This window comes from Pleurodeles waltl, chromosome 8 (assembly GCF_031143425.1).
Source record: "Pleurodeles waltl isolate 20211129_DDA chromosome 8, aPleWal1.hap1.20221129, whole genome shotgun sequence".
NCBI classification, from domain to species: Eukaryota; Metazoa; Chordata; class Amphibia; order Caudata; family Salamandridae; genus Pleurodeles; species Pleurodeles waltl.
The window spans coordinates 917,534,943-917,552,097 of NC_090447.1; positions in this window are offsets into that span (position 1 = coordinate 917,534,943).

Below are 17,155 nucleotides of genomic sequence, written 5' to 3' on the forward strand. Positions count from 1 at the left end.
TTAGGGTGGAGGAGTGTCGCCCCCGCCATCAGTAGCAGCTGCAAAACCTTTAAAAGAAAACAATAATAAACTTTGTTTATTATTGTTTTCTTTTAAAGGCTTTTAAAGGGGCGGGCCATGGGGGTGACGAGCAGTGAGGGGGAGTGCTGAGCACTCCCCCTCAGAGGGCATGTGTGTTTTTGCCGGCTGTCTTGGGCTGGCCAAACAAACATGTGCAGTAGACTCTGTCCAGCCCAGCAACACAGTCGCTGGTCTGGAGAGAGTCTGAAAGGCTCACAGTCTGCCTGGGAGCATCCAGGCGGGGTGTTCCCAGACAATCCTTGAGCCTGTGCTTGCAGCGACAAAGACGGAGGAGTGGAGTGTTTTTTTAATTATTTTTTATTTTATTTTAATTTCCCCTGGCCCCCTCCCTTGTGCACTGCCCCCCCCCACTTCTGCTTGCGCGAGTCGCTCCTGATCATACTAGCTTTATGGGGGCGATCAACTTGTAAATCGGTTTTGCGGAGGAGAGGAGTAATGCAGTACACCATCTCTTCAAGGATGTACCGGCCCTGACTGTGGCCAGTGAGGTTAATGCTCCAATCATGGTAAACCGTCTAGTGCTGGAAGTGGTCCCTTTCTTTCAAATCGAGAAGGTGTGACTATTAATCCAACCAAAGCGAGCACCAAAAATCCTTGCTTTTATTCATAGTTATTAACAAACTGATAGCATTAAAGTCATTGCTGGCTCTCAGTCTACTTTAAGTCTAAAGCTTGGCTAAAAGAATAATGAAAGAGGGCAGGCACTTTCAAACCAAAAGACACCAGGAGGCCTAATAATGGAGTAATACTGCTGTCTCAAAAAAGATGTAATAGCCTTGAAAGTACCCATGAAGAGAGCAAGGTTATCCACTGCCATCTAATTGTACACCCTATGTAAATATTTTAAAGGAAATTCCATGGTTAGCCGTCAGTAAGAGAGAAGGATGTCTGGATCTCATACAGACGATGGTTCTTTCTTTAAAGCAAAACCCAGGTTGGCCTGATGATCTGATTAGAGGAATACTTTCAGTGATAACTTTCAGTGAGGAGGAGTGTTTGAGTTGGTCTTGAACCAAAACGCTTTGTTGGATTGAGTTGTTATAAATGGTGGTAGGAAATGTATTACTTCGTTACCAAGCTATAATCCCAGGAACAATAATGGCCCATATTTTTTTGATTTTTTATAATCCACTCATAGGAAACACTAGAGGGCATATATTTATAATGCCCTAGCGGCACTGTGCGCCACATTACCGTCATTATTTTTTACGTTCATGTGGCCCAACGAGGCCAAACTATCCACAACGTATTTACAGAGTGGCACAATGTATTCATTGTGCCACCCTGTAACCCTTTGTGCTACATTATGCCTGAGCCAGACATAATGTATGCAAAGAGGCTGTTTCCCCGTTAGGAGAGCTGAAAAAATTGCCATTTTTTACTGCACTTTTAACGCCTGCTCAAGAGAAGGCGTTAAAAGGGGGCTTCCATTCTTTAGAATAGGGCCCTATGTACTCTGCAGGATGAGATCTAATATTTTGGCGCTACTCCTGCAGAGTACATGCATAGCGTCATGAGAAATGATGCTATTGCCACTTAACTTGCACCATGGTGTGCCGTATTTGAAATACAGCACACACATGGTGGAGGTAGGGGGTGCTATGGTGCGCAGGGAAAGCCGCACTGCTCTGGTTGTAGCGCCACTTTCAATAAATCTGCCTCTAGGTTGCTTTTTCTCAGAGGTCGGATCTAGACAAGGGTGGTACAATTAATTGTGTATGTGATATTGATACAAGTTATCGAATCATCCCCCTTGCTAAAAAATAGGACAATGATTGGTTTAATTTCTTTGATAGTACTGAAGCCCATCACACTCGAACATGTTTCTGATATCAGGGCAGAGTCTAGAGTGTGTAGATTTCACACCTCGTTCGTTGTACATGTTTCTGATACCGGGGAGAGTTTAGAGAGCGTAGAGATCCGACTACTCATACGGATTACTATCAATAAGAGGAGGCATTTTTTTCATGAGGGCCTGAGATGTTTGTCGTGGAATGCAGCAGGAGTTCATGAGTTTGCTTTAAATTGACTACTGCTGAGTGGCTAAGGTTTTTAAATGGTTTTGATATAATCTGTTTACCAGGGACTTAGATGAGGAATGATTTTTTTATTGATGGCTTTCATTCTTATTGCAATCCGCCAACTCCCTCCTCTGCTGGCAGGTCAAAGGGCGGTCTGACAGTCCTTATTTCTGTCAAACTCTCCCGTTTAGGGTTGAGGGTTCTTTGCTGCACCGCCTCGTTCCAATTAATGCTTCTATCTTTTTCAGGGGTCTTTTGATGTAATGATCATTAATTTTATTGCTATAATTTTGATCAGTCGTCTACTGATGCAATAGACCGGCTGGATGGATATTTTTCAAGTTACACATTAACAAACAGCCGAATGTGCTTAAACATTTGGGCTGGTGAGTTTAATACCCTCACATGTACGTTTAGTGGGTAGCCCGTCTGCGGACTAGAAGACGCAAATAGCAAGGAGTGTACTAAATTTAAACATACTCCTTATGGGGACGCACTAAATAGGCTGCTCGTTGAAAACAATATGATTTTTTGCAAGCGACAATGCCCCAGAAAATGGCTCCGAGGTACCAACTTACACTGGCATGGGTCACTGTAGTACTATTGATTTTATTTTGTTTTCCAAAGAAGTTTGCTCTCTACCACTGATTTTTAAATAATTACAAACTGGTCCTGTGACCGTATTCTCCTATCTCTGTGCATAAATGTAGTTTAGTGGGGTACCGAAAGCAAGATAACTGAGAGTGGAGCTATTGATTACTATTAACAAGGCTTTGCGAATTAAATGGGATACCATTGATTTGATTACGTTTCTTGAAAACTTGATATTAAATAATAAGTAAGCTCTAGCTGACTGTTTGTCAAAAGAGGTCTCTCCAACCTCTATAGTAAATAGCTTTATAGTGGTAAACTGTGGTAAAACCAGTTCTTCTCCATTGAAGACTAATTTAAGCCTGCTCCGCTGCCCATGAACAACTCAAATTCAAATCTTCCCCAATAAAAAAATGAGAGTATTAACCTAGCCTTCTGGTCTTGATATCCAAAAAAGAGTAAATCAGAAGAACAATGTGGGAAGCTTTGGAAGCCGCATGAAGGGCTAGACATAGTACATTCTTTTGGGAAACTGTGACCTTTTCCACTGAAATTATGCCCCCATGGATGAGTGTCTAATTCCAGAGGATTTATGGGTGTCTCCCTTTTTGAGCTCTATGAAGTAAGCACTCATATATCTCTCGTATATCATCAGGAGAGGGAGATAACCAATAGAGGTATCAAGTAAATTGTATTAACGATAAAAAAAAACTCCCCAGGGTAGATTCCAGGCTCACGTGGTGCCCGAAGGACATTTGTAAAGAAAACATTGACTTTTGGGCCCCTATAATCACAAATGTGATTTGTGCAGCAATTGCTGGTCCATTCATTTAATACTGGAACTAGGCACTCATGCTACCCATTTTTAAGAAGGGGAACATGCATCAGCAAAGCTGTTGCCATTCAGTATCTTTACTGTATTCTACCACAAAGTTCCTGGGTCGGGTTCTTCTTTCCAGACTTGAGGATTCGGCAGAGAAAAATAATATTGTATCAGACGCCCAAATCGATTTTAGGCCAGGTATTGGAACTGTGGAGCAATGCTTAAGACATGTTCTTCCTGATACAAAAGTATGTCCAAGCAAGATGAGGTGCCTTATACAGTATGGCCCTCTCCTGTGTGTTTGATACTGTAAATCGCTCCAAATTATGTTTATGATGGGAATTATGGTGGTTAAGAACTCACTAGTAATTTGCTTGTGGCACTTACATTGAGACATTTCTGTTAGAATTCAATACGGTCCAAATGGGGACTGATCCTCACTTATTAGATGTGATTGGGTGGTGCTTGAGGGCTGTATCCTGGCCTCTTTTTCATTTTTAGTTTACAGTAATGTTCTGGATAGTTACTTACTCTGAAATGGGAAGGATAGGAGAACAATGGGGATTTGCTCCATCCCTACTTTATTATTTGTGGACGGTGCAGTTCTAATAGCGAGTACTGTTAATGGACTGCACATTTTGATTGGATGCTTTCTCTGCTTTTATTGGTGATCTAGATTTGAAGATAAATTATACTGAGTTTTCTACTATGATTTGTGAAATTAAAAAAATTAAAACTAAAATTCACTTAGTCATAGGGGTTTCACTTGTTAAAGTGGGACATTTTTAATTACTTAGGGATTCCCTATGACTCTGGCCATGGTTGGGGTTTCCTACTGACTTCAATATCGGAACAATTCTCTAGGGTGGTGGAAGCACTTTCTCGCATGCATCAAAACTGGGACATAAGCTTATAAGAGAGTTATTACATCTCTATAAGTCTAAATATATCCTTGTGGGCCTTTATGAGGCAGGCATGTGGGGCTACTCTTATTCTGAAGTACTTCAAAAGGTAAAAAATAGCTTCCTACATAGATTCTTTGCTATCCCTCATGGCACCCCTACCCATATTTTCCATACTGAGGTCGGCTTCAGTTATCTGGAGTACATGATAAGCCTTGCTCCATTGATATTAAGGCTAAAGATTTGGCAAACCCCAGAGGCTGGCTTTTCAAGATTAAATTTAAAAGACTGCTTGGCCCTTGATAATATGGTGAATATCCAGTGCTTTGCTTATGTTAAAGGTGGATTCATGAGACTGGATGTACCAGAGTTGTTTTGCAATCTGGAGTCAATTGAGGTAAATGCTAAAGCCATGGACGTCATTTAAGGGTCACCAGGGGTCACAGCCGCAGCCCCTCCCTTACTCTTTGTGATCTCTGGCACTGTTTTCCCTCCCCTATCCTCAGAGGTGGCAAAATCAATTCCAAGAAGACAGGGGCAGAGCTCACCTCATTTTTAGCTACAGCGCATAATTGTAGATTAATCAATAATAATGTAAGAAAAAAATGGAGAATCAGGTAAGTAAAACATGTTAAAATGTATGTTGTTGCCCGTGAGAGTGTGTTTGTGTGATAGAGGGAGTCTTTATGTGCAAACATGTGTGTATGTCAGCAGGTGTGTGTGAGGGAAAGTGGCAGTCAGTAATAGGAGTGGTAAGACATTAGATTAAATGTCAGCAGGTATGTGTGAGTCAGGGTGAGTAATGATCATGGAGTGAGGGTAAGAGTGAGTGGAAGGGTCCTGCCCAGTTCGTGTTCACTTTGGCGTGTGTAGGCTTCCCAGATGGGTCTGCCTTGTGAATGCTATGCGCCTACTATTCTTCCATGTTCAGTGCCCTCTTCTCTTTGTACTAAGCTCCAACCCCTGCTCAATGTAGGTGTATTCTGGGACTGCCTGCTGTCTTCTCTATGCTCCCAACTGGCATAGAAATGCTTCCCCTGCCCTTTGCATACTGCTATCTCAGAGTTGATAGCTAAGGTCTCCTTACTGTGAACTGCTGATGCATACATCTGAAAAGTGCAGTACTCCTGGCGAGGAGTACCCATACCTTCACAATAAAGTAAAAGTGAACTACCTAACAGTCTCCATGATTATGGGGTGAGTGGCATGCCTGTGGGGGGATCGGGTGAGCATTATGCCTGTATGAATGTAGGCTGAGTGCTGTGCCTGGGAGAGAGTGGAGTGAGTGTTATGTGAGTGTAGGGTAAGCCCTGTGTGAGATGGAATATAACAAGAGTGTATCGTCTCCTGTGTGAGAATAAGGCAAACAGTTTGTCTGCTTTGTGTGAGGATAAGACAGTCACTATCCCTATATGAGTGTCAGGAGAGGGTTGTGTCTGTCTGAATATTGTGTCTGTGCGGGGATAGTGTGAGCTTAATGTGAGTGAGTATAGCGTGAGCTTTGTGTCTAATGTCTGTGAGTGCAGAATGAGTGTAGGCTCAGCAATGTGCCTGTGTGATTTTAGTCTGAGCAGTGTGCATTTTATCAGCGCATGGCAAGTGACACACTGGCTTTTATGAGCTAAGACGAGAAACAGAGGTAGTAAAAAATGCAGGCCCATATTTATACTTTTTTAGCACCGCATTTGCGTCATTTTCTGACGCAGAAGCAGCGCAAACTTCCAAATTACAATTGTATTTTGTAAGTTTGCGCCACTTTTGCGTCAAAAAGTGACGCAAATGCAGCGCTAAAAAAGTATAAATATGGGCAGCAGTTTTTTCCATGCCTTCTTTTACATGACTTGTTACATGCAATTGCTAGTACGTTGTGCTTTTAATTTGTAACCACCATAATTGTACTTATATACCTATGTACTATATATGTATATGCAATGTAGAAAGGCATGAGGCCGGTGAGGCAAGAAAGCCATCTTTTACATCAAGAGATCCAATACACCAACTCTAATAGAGCTTGGTGTCATGTTTTGTAGGGGTGGGCTGAACTTGTGGAGTTTTACTCCCAGGAGTTACCTAAAAACTCAGTGAGATTCCGCTGATTTCCATGAGTGGCAGAATTCCCATCTGCCGTACACACTTGTGTGTAAAAAAACAGTTGTTACTGCCAGTGCTGCGAGAAATGGTACAAATGTAGCAACTGTCTGGAGTTGATGAACAAGACAAGAGGAGAAAGACGTGAAAGCAGCAGATATCCATGCAAATACCAAAGTCACAACAAAAATGCGTCATACCGAGAGGGAGTGAGTCAAGAAAGAAGGTGGAACTATTTAATAAAAAGCTACACATTTTGAAAATAATGACGCCACTCTGTCCCTGACCCCCCCACTCATTGACTTTGCCTCACATGCGTGGGTAGAAGGGCAGAAAGGCTCCATCACTCCCAGACACAGTGGCAGTAGTATACTCCCTCATGATGACACTGCTGGCAGTGGTTTCAAAGGGAGTGTCTATGGGGGCCAGGGAGGGACATTAGACCAGGAATGCTTTGCACAGCCACCAACCATCACTAGTTTTGAATGCAGCTGTCTAGAGCAGAAGGCACAACTTTGCACAGGAGATGCCCTGATGTCTGCCCAAATTTACCACTATTTAGAAGCTCTATATACATACTGGTAGCATAAGCAACAGCTAAGCTTGTGTGTGTGGGTGAGGAGAGTAAGTGTGTGAGTGAGTGGGCACATGCATGTTTTTGACTGCGTGTCTTTGCGTACGTGCACTGGCATGGGCATGTAAGACTGTGTGTGGGCAAGTGCACGGGCGGGTGTCTGTGGTAGTGCTCTCTTAACAACATAGTTTTCCCAGTTACAGAGTAGTTACCTTGAAATGAATAAGAAAAAGCAAAGTGGATAAATTCTAATTACTACACAATACATGTCTGAGTGCACAGCCCTAGTTGGTCTTAAGTGGGTTAGCACCCACACATACCATATCAAATCTCTCAGCACTCCTTAAGCTTGTTTGAGGTGAGTGTACACTATGGGGGTCATTCTGAGCTTGGCGGGCGGCAGGAGCCGCCCGCCAAGCGGGAACCGCCAGAATACCGCTGCGCGGTCAAAAGACCGCCGCGGTTATTCTGAGTTTCCCGCTGGGCTGGCGGGCGACCGCCAGAAGGCCGCCCGCCAGCCCAGCGGGAAACCCGCTTCCATAAGGATGCCGGCTCCGAATGGAGCCGGCGGAGTGGAAGGGGTGCGACGGGTGCAGTTGCACCCGTCACGGTTTTCAGTGTCTGCTTGGCAGACACTGAAAATCTTGGTGGGGCCCTGTTCGAGGGCCCCTGCAGTGCCCATGCCATTGGCATGGGCACTGCAGGGGCCCCCAGGGGCCCCACAACACCCGTTACCGCCAGCCAGGTTCTGGCGGAAAAAAAAAACCGCCAGAACCAGGCTGGCGGTAAGGGGGTCGGAATCCCCATGGCAGCGCCGCCATGGAGGATTCCCTTGGGCAGCGGGAAACCGGTGGGACACCGCCGGTTTCCCGTTTCTGACCGCGGCTGTACTGCCGCGGTCAGAATGCCCATCGGAGCACCGCCAGCCTGTTGGCGGTGCTCCCGCGGTCGTTGGCCCTGGCGGTCCATGACCGCCAGGGTCAGAATGACCCCCTATATCTCTTCCGTGCACACAGATTCAGCTCGTCTGTGGTAGGTTATTCAAAAAGCCATATATTATATCCAGATGTGTGAAGAAACTCAGCTCATCTGTATCAAATCAGCACACATTATATCCTGCCGGTGTGCACACATTCACGGGCCTGTGGTAATTAGGTCCTAATTATAATGTGTCAGTGAAAACTCTTTTGGCTGGTCTCTGCTTGGTAAGCACAAACCCTGCTGTACTACTACACACAATAACTTGACTGCATGCATACCCTCAGCCGGTGGTACACATCATACCCATTATTTGCACTGCATACCCCCATCTGTGCTTTGCATGTGCGTGTTGTGTGCACAACTCTAGCTGCACAGCAATACATCTCCCCGTTAGTTTTCACACTCCCAGCTACAGGCTGATTGGCTGCCTAGACAGAGTGCACACCTGCAGCTGTGCCTAGCTAAACTGCAAAGACAGTATGATCACCAACAGTTGTGTTAGGTACATATTTTCGAGTGCACACATCTCAAGCTGATCTCCGATTGCTCACCCTCAGCATAATTGTACATGTACTCGTTTGCACGCCCTCAGCAGGATTGTATTTATGTACACCCTCCCAGCTGGACACCACTGGGTCTCACTGGCAGCTTGCGCACATCCAGAAGTGCTGAGCTCGGTTTACCTGCCTATGTGTGCACATCAGATTGCACACCAACAGCTGTGGCGCTTGGCTGCTCTGTCATTTGCATACCCTCAGCATGATTCTACTTGTGTACACACTTCCAGCTGGGCATCATTGGGTCTCACTGACAGTTTGCACACCTCTAGCAGTGTGGACCTCGGTTTACCTATCTATGTGTACACAGATTGCACACCCACACCTGTATAGTGTTTGGCTGCTGTGTCAGCAAGCACACCCCCAGCTAGGCTGCGCAGTGCTTGCCCACATTTGACTAGCTCCTGGCTAACCTACATCAGTGAACTACTGCTTTTCTACTGTTGGTAAGCAGTGCACAATCTCAGCTGCATTCTTGTAGGCTTGCTTCTCAGGGTGCACTGAGCACTTTCGGTTAGTCTGCTCTAGATATGCCTATCATTACAATGCCTGTAAATGTCTGGACGGTGTGAGTGTGTCAGTTTGCTGTTAATGTGTCGTTCCCGGAGGAGACGGAGGCACTAGAGTTTGCACTATGAGGTACCCGACAAAGCAACAGCGATGCCCGGGACCAAACTTGGGAATCTGCCGGACTGGAACTATTCCTCTGAGCCGGAGAAAAACGTCACGTGGGATTCATTCCTCTGCACCCCTTCAGACTCTGATGACTTTATGCAACATCTCTGCAGGGAGTATTTACACCATAAAGAGTATGAAATGGTTTTGATCGCTGGATATATTATCATCTTCATTGTGGCTTTGACAGGATACATATTGGGTGAGTATTAAATAGAGCAAAGTTCTATTTCAGATGACTGATGACATCATGGATGCACTTGCAAGACAATTTAATTCTAATGTCGTAAAATCAATATGCTGAAATGTAAAGCACCCTTTTAGATTGTTTGGGATGCCTGAATTTCCCAGTACAAACAAAAGCTGTATTCCTTTATCATATTAACAATTGCATGTTCACACACTCATGGGCAGCTGCACAGAGGTAAATGTGCCACCACAAGAGGAGTTTGAAAAGTTCTCACACCTCAGCTGGGCAGTGCCTTGCTTCCACTGCCCCCAGCTCATCTAAGATAGCTTTTCAGTATAGCTGAGGGTGGGCGGCGCCGGTAAACTCTGCCATGAATTGGCAAGGGGGCAAAACTTCTCAAACTCCAGTGAAAGAGCGGAGTTTACTACCCAGCCCTAGTGTTTTGTGATCTAAAGCAGTTATGATTGTAGTGCCTTGTGATGGGATCCTTATGGTTCCTGATGGACTCCGTAGAATTGTGACAAAAGTGTTCTGGTCTGGTGAACAGTCGAGGCTCGCAGAGGTTATGAGGGTTGGGCGGCGTGCGGTGGGGGTGGATATTATTAATATGAAAATAATATTTAAAAACAACTTATCTGAGCGCTGCGCCGCTGCTCCTCAGCCATTTTAGTTATAGCTCCATGCACGTTATTTTAACATACTAGGCCTGCCGCTGTGCACTTTAACCTAGATGTATTTTATTCAGCTTTGCTTTATTTTTGTTACAATAGCCACTTTTACGGTCTTGTTTTATTTCTCTATCTAACAGTTCTTGGGTAGGCCAGCACTCTGTTCTCAAACAAGTCATTCTTGCTCACTCTGTGCTTCTTCCAAGGCTGCAGCAAGATAGGTTGCCGGTGAACGTGGTATAAGTTTAGTCTCTGACATTCGTAGAAAGTACACATCCTTACGTAGGGACATTTTCTCAGAACATCAGCTGTTTAATTATAAAAACACGTCCCTGTCCCTTACACGTGAGAGGGAGATTCCAGCCAGAGAACCACTGCTGTATGCTGATTGCTGAATGCTTCGCCACAGCTGCTAATGCAAACTTCAGGCCTTTGCTCAGGTATGGGGGAATGATGTCTTCCCAGGGGAACCTGAAGGACTGAATTAGAGCTTAACACGCTGTGCTCGATTATAGCCTAGGTAGGAATTAGTCTATTGACTGTAGTGACAATATGGTAGTGTTATTTCTAAGCTTTACTCTCCTTGTCACAATTTTAATCTTATCATGCTGTATCGTCCTGGTTATTGCAGCCTACGCTTTGTTATCTAAAATGAAGTCGCTTCATTAAAAGCAATACTGAAACATATACTGCCTCTGTTTGTCATTGTATGCATGAGACTAATGTAACTGAGAGAAATGAATGAGACCTGAGTGACAATGGCCTCCCTGAGAAACCAGTTATGTCATGCACTCGGCTGCCCAATCATCCCTGCACTGGGGTAGATATGAGGCACTGCTGGTTAGGATGGAGCAAAACCCGGATTGGAGCGACAGGTGTCACCTGCAGTGGGTCAGATTCAGTCTCCCACACCGCAGGCAATTCTGCCACTCGAAATCCAGTAGTCTACTGAATAGTAGAATAATGAGAGCCTATGCAACATGGCGCCACCAACATTTGGTTAAGTTCTAATTTTCAGGTCCTCCTGAGTATCTCTGTCTCATCATATACAAAGACACCTCAGTACTATATACGGAGACGTCCGTAGTATTGAGGATTTTCTCCTCAGCTAAGTATGACACCCTTTCTGACGCTGGAGGTTGTTCAAGCTTGAACTCTAAAAGGAAAGTCCCTATTTGGCGAAACCGCAACAGGTAGCAATTGCAGTCAATATGAGACAACCTCTGACTGCACACTTACTGGCAAATGGCCTAACAGCCCAGGGGGGTCCAGTCACATTTGTGGTGGACGCCCTTTCAACTTATAGAACAGAACTTTTAAATTCTTGGGTCACATTTCCAGCAGCTGATGGGAACACAAACACATTTCATCACTATACACTTGCAAGCGTACCTGAACAATACAGAGTATCTGCATATTTAGAAATACCTTTATCTTAACAAGAACATAATTGTTGGCTAGATGGTGTCCTACCCCACACGATATTACCAGTTAGGTTAGGTCCTTTAAGTAATGATGGTCCTACCTGGCCTTTATTGGCCACTTATACACACATATTTGAAAACGAAGATGTTTATCAATCTAAAGAGAATTATGGGGATATGTTTTTCTATAATTATTATGGGCACCATTTCATCCACAGAACAAGCAGCCCAAAGACTCTTTTCAATTATACACAATGGGAACATTGTTCGACTCCACCACAAGGGAGTTCCAAAACGTATTCTGAAAAGTTTACATATTTTTCTGGGCACAATGTTAAAAATTCTGAGTCGTATTATTTTAAATTACCACCTACAGAAAACATACGCATATTATTGGCAAATACGAAATTTATATATTCAGATTCCTTTGTTTCCCTGTTGACTATAGAAGGCTATGAATATTGGCTGAAGTCGATTGACTTAAAAAGTGTGTGGGGAACTAGACATTGGCAAATACGGGGGGCGGAAGCTTTATTTAGAGTCTGCCTGATACCTGTTCAAATTCGATTGTTAAATCAAACTGTACAAGTTGTTTAGGCTTAGCTAAGATTAATGAATTGAACATGCCCAGTATACTTGCCCCTGCAAAATTTTACAAATGGCAAAAATATATAAATGCACTGAAGATCAGTTTGATGAATGGGTCCAGAATGGCACATTTACTGTTAAACTGACACGTCCTGGCGGGTGGGTATTGTGGCCAATAGATACCAATGGGTGTCACAAATGTTTTATCAACTCCTCTGGGGGTTTTAGAACTAGTTGGCCGGACCCTCGCTATATATCGTCCGAACATGCGGGTATAGTAACAACATACAGTGTAGGCAAACTATGCCAGCAATGGTTAAGAACTTCCTCACTAGACACGGTTAGAGAACACCTCAGTCTCCTGCCTAATAACACCGACTTACAGGACTTCCTGTTAGGCCCCAGAAAACAACGCAGAAAAAGCTTCTTATATGAAGTATATTATGAAATCTGGAAGCTTTCACATCAAGAACCTGCTGCCCGGTTAAGGCAAATAGACCAGGAGAATTTAAAAATGGCATTAGCTGTAGTAGATTATGTGATTAATACCTTTTCCGACTGGATATACACCTTAAACAACATTGTTTCTTCTGCAATAAACATTATACAAACGGATATGTCTTCATTACATCATGGGCAGAGTCAACTAAGGTCCATTATGCAGTTGGGTTGGACACTTCAAACACTGAAGGCGGGTCGCGTTCCCTGGCAACATGTCAGCGAAAGGGAAATATTTTTTTCTTTTATTTTAACGCAACAACAACAAATAATGGCTAAGAAAGAAGTGACTTATGTCATGCTAAACATCGAAAAATTTGAAAAGTTGTCTTTTACTGTGGCTGAAATACCATCTGCTGAGTGGTTAATACACAGGGTCATTAATCTGCCTATTTCCACACTACAATTCACCTCCTGTTTAAAACACATGTCCTCCTCAATAGTGAAGACTGTTGTGGGATATGATCCGGAATAGTTTATGCTGTTTTGGTCTCTAAGATTGTAATATGCTGCAGGAACCTTCTTTTCCCTCCTACTAAAATGAAAGAGGTAGCGGACATTTGGCCACTTATTGCTACTTCTAATGTGAATTTTGACAAGTTGAGCAGACTCAAGTCTTTATTGTTTCAAAAACATGTGTCTCTTACATCTGCATGCGAGACCTACGCACTTCAGGTGGCAAGGTCATCAGCAGAGATACAGTCCCTTTTAAGTACCAACTTTCTGAGACACTTTGGTGAACTCATGGGAGGGATATTTAATGCATCCAGTACTACTGGAATCGCAAATTTCTTTAAGGTTGTTGGTTCTGGTTTCGTTCACACCTTCTCCTCCATATTCGGTTTAATACCATCAGCCATCCACTCAATATTCTCCAGCATTTTCGGGGGATTTCCAATAACTTTGGTTATATTAGTTGGCGTTTTGCTGTTTGTTTATGCGCAATGGCTGTCCCGCTGCAACAAGGAGGAATGAAAGCTCTCCCATCAGCGCAGCTGTGTCATAAACGCATGATGCAGTATTTTGAAGCAACACTCCTAGAGCAATTGGAGTGTGACTGGTACCTGTCATTCAGACCGGTTTTACATTGCGTGCAGCCCGTGTTTCGGTACATCTGATCCTCTTTCGAACATGTACTGGAAGTTTGTCTTTTTACACAGCGCTTGCTTTCATTGGACGCTGATCTGTTGATGTTCTCCCTGAGGGCTCATTATGAGACATGCGCATTGAGGGTGCGTTTGCTACAGGAAGCTACTTATGAGTTGCCCTTCCTGGAGGATTTGGCTCTTAACTCATCATTGGGCAACCTACAGAATGCCGCCTTGGCTGAGTTTCAGGCTATGGAACACGACTGCTCCTCTGTCCTTCTCGGCGATGCCTTTACAACTTTAACACCGGTCGAAGTGGAAGATTTCCTGTCCTCCTTTGTCCTGGAATCGATTGGAAATTCTAAAAATAACTTTGACTCTTGAAATTTAGTCCCTTTTATGCCACAAGTTAACAGTTTTAAATTGTCCTTTATACGCTCACGTGTCCTTTTAACTTGTCGTTATTGAAATTGTAACAAGTATATCTTAGGTTGAGCTTAGTAGCTTTCATGTATATTTAGGTTTTGAACCACCTTCAACAGACAAGGGGAGGGTGTTGTGTAGCCATTTTAGTTATAGCTCCATGCACGTTATGTTAACATACTAGGCCTGCCGCTGTGCACTTTAACCTAGATAGATTTTATTCAGCTTCGCATTAGTTTTATTACAATAGCCACTTTTATGGTCTTGTTTTATTTCTCTCTATCCAACTGTTTTTGCCTAGGCCAGCACTCTGTTCTCAAACAAGACATTCTTGCTCACTCTGTGCTTCTTCCAAGGCTGCAGCAAGATAGGTTGCGGTGAACGTGGTACAAGCTTAGTCTCTGACATTCATAGAAAATACATATCCTTACGAAGGGACATTTTCTCAGAACATCAGCTGTTTTATTATAAAAACACTTCCCTGTCCCTTACACGTTAGAGGGAGATTTCAGCCAGAGAACCACGACTGTATGCTGATTGCTGAATGCTTCGCTACAACTGCTAATGCAGACTTCAGGCCTTTGCTCAGGTATGGGGGATGATGTCTTCCCAGGGGAACCTGAAGGGCAGAATTAGAGCTTAACACACTGTGCTTGATTACAGCCTAGGTAGGAATTAGTCCATTGACTGTAGTGACAATATGGTAGCATTATTTCTATGCTTTACTATCCTCGTCACAATTTTAATCTTGTCATGCTGTATTGTCCTGGTTATTGCAGCCCACGCTTTGTTATCTAAGATGAAGTCGCTTCATTAAAAGCATTACTGAAACGTAAACTGCCTCTGTTTGTAATTGTATGTATGAGACTAATGTAACTAAGAGAAACGGATGAGACCTGAGTGACCACGGCTTCCCTGAGAAACCAGATATGTCATGCACTCGGCTGCCCAATCATCCCTGCCCTTGGGTAGATATGAGGCACTGCTAGATAGCCAGAGCAAAACCCGGATTGGAGGGACAGGTGTCACCTGCAGTGGGTTAGGCTCAGTCTCCCACACTGCAAGCGATTCTGCCACTCAAAATCCAGTAGTCTCATTAGAATAACAAAAGCCTACACGACATATCAATAGAATGGGAACTAAACTGAGATAAGTAGTTGGTGCTCTTCTGCGTGAGCATAGATCCTCTGTATCTAAACCAGTAGCAGCTCCCAAACCGATATATGAGAGGCAAAAGCTGTGGGAACAGCACTGTATGGGGCTGAGCCTTGGGAGTTCTCAGGTGTCAATTAACTAACTAAGCTGGATCATAAGTTTATTAGAAATCTAGTTCAATTACCAGCCAGCACTCTGCTCCTACCCTTGAAACTAGATATGGGTTGGAAATCTATTGGCAATAAGGCCAGCCTTCAACCATTGCTATATTGGAGAAGATCATTGACTATGTGTGACCTTGACCAGTATGCCATTGCATTTAGGGAGGTATTTAGAAGCAATATTCTGAACAAGGTACAATGGTTGCTTACTACCTTAGGACAGCAGGGCGCTTGGGACTCTAATCTGCAATAATGAGTCCCCTCAAAGGCCCATCTGAGGAGATGTTGTTGGTCCTGGGTTTTTAGAAGGATTTCGCCCTCTATCATGCTGATTTTAGGACTTTAAGTCCGATAGTGCTTTGGAACCCTATCTAGACATCCTTTCGAAACCTAGAGACAGGAAGCTATATATTAATTTTAGAATTGGTTCCCTCCCCTTGAGGTCCTTTATGACTAGCTGGGCATCAAATGCTGTTTCACCTCTAAGCCTCAGCTGTAAGCTAGTCAAGGAATCTATTGGTCATGTTTTCTTTGCTTGCAGGGCATACGAAGGCCTGCACACAAAATGGATAAAACCAGTAGCTAGGGGCTTAGGGACGTGCAATAGTGCAAACACTCTAAGAATCCAGTGATCGGACCCTAGCCCTCTGTATGCCTGTGCAGTGATAAAGTTAGTTGGAAATATATGGTTTCTTAGGGCCAAGGTTTTCAATCAATGGGAAGGGAATGTGTGATAGTGCTGTCCCTTTGCTGAAGGAGGAGGGTCTGCAACTAAGAGTATTGTTTTTATTTGTGCGCTTCACTCTGAAATTGTTATCTTTGCTTACTCTTAAAAAGTTTTATGATGGAGTTGGTTGCCATATTGATAATTTCATCCTCTTGTGATAAGAAGTCATCGCTTTATTATATTTTGGCCTAGAAGCCCTGCACTGACTATGCAGAATTTTTGGCTTAAGTTGTGAAATGTTGTAATCGATCTCCTTATTTATCACGTAAAGTGCTTGCTGTTTTCTTCTCTAGTACAGTATTTGGGACTGCTTATTGAATGAATTAGCCAGTTTTGCATGAATTTATAACTTTTAACTGATATCTTCGATCTAGGTGTATGGTGTTTGAGTCCTCTGTGTGCAGATCTCATGTTTTGAGACCTGGTCACAATGGAATTTTTTATTTGTATGGATTTCAATATAGTTTTTTTAATTGTTTTTATGTAGATGAACTGTGGGTACTTCTATTGTGTGTATGTGCAGTGCTTTTATGACACTGCTGAAGCTCATGTTGAGTTGTTTTGAAGTAATGTCTTTTGTTCAGCTTGCTACTGCTTAGTAAGCCATGTGCCCTAAGGTACCCCTTGCGGGGTGAGTTTTGCGCAATACAGTTTGTCTTAACATAACATAAGATATCAATTTACCTTGAAAAAACAAAAGACAAGATGTGTTTGTCAAAAAAGGAACAGTTTGTTTAATTAAACATTATAACCGGGAGACAGTTACAAGACCGGGGTCTGAGGACTGTATCAAATTACATGGCTTGTGCATGGTATTTTATGCATTCCTTTTGAGGTGAAAAATGTGAACAGTTGTTATGGGGTCATAAATAAGGTCCTGATAACAAATGCACGTGGTCCTTGACCCTGCTTGGACTCCTCAAGCAGGGTGTCCAGATGT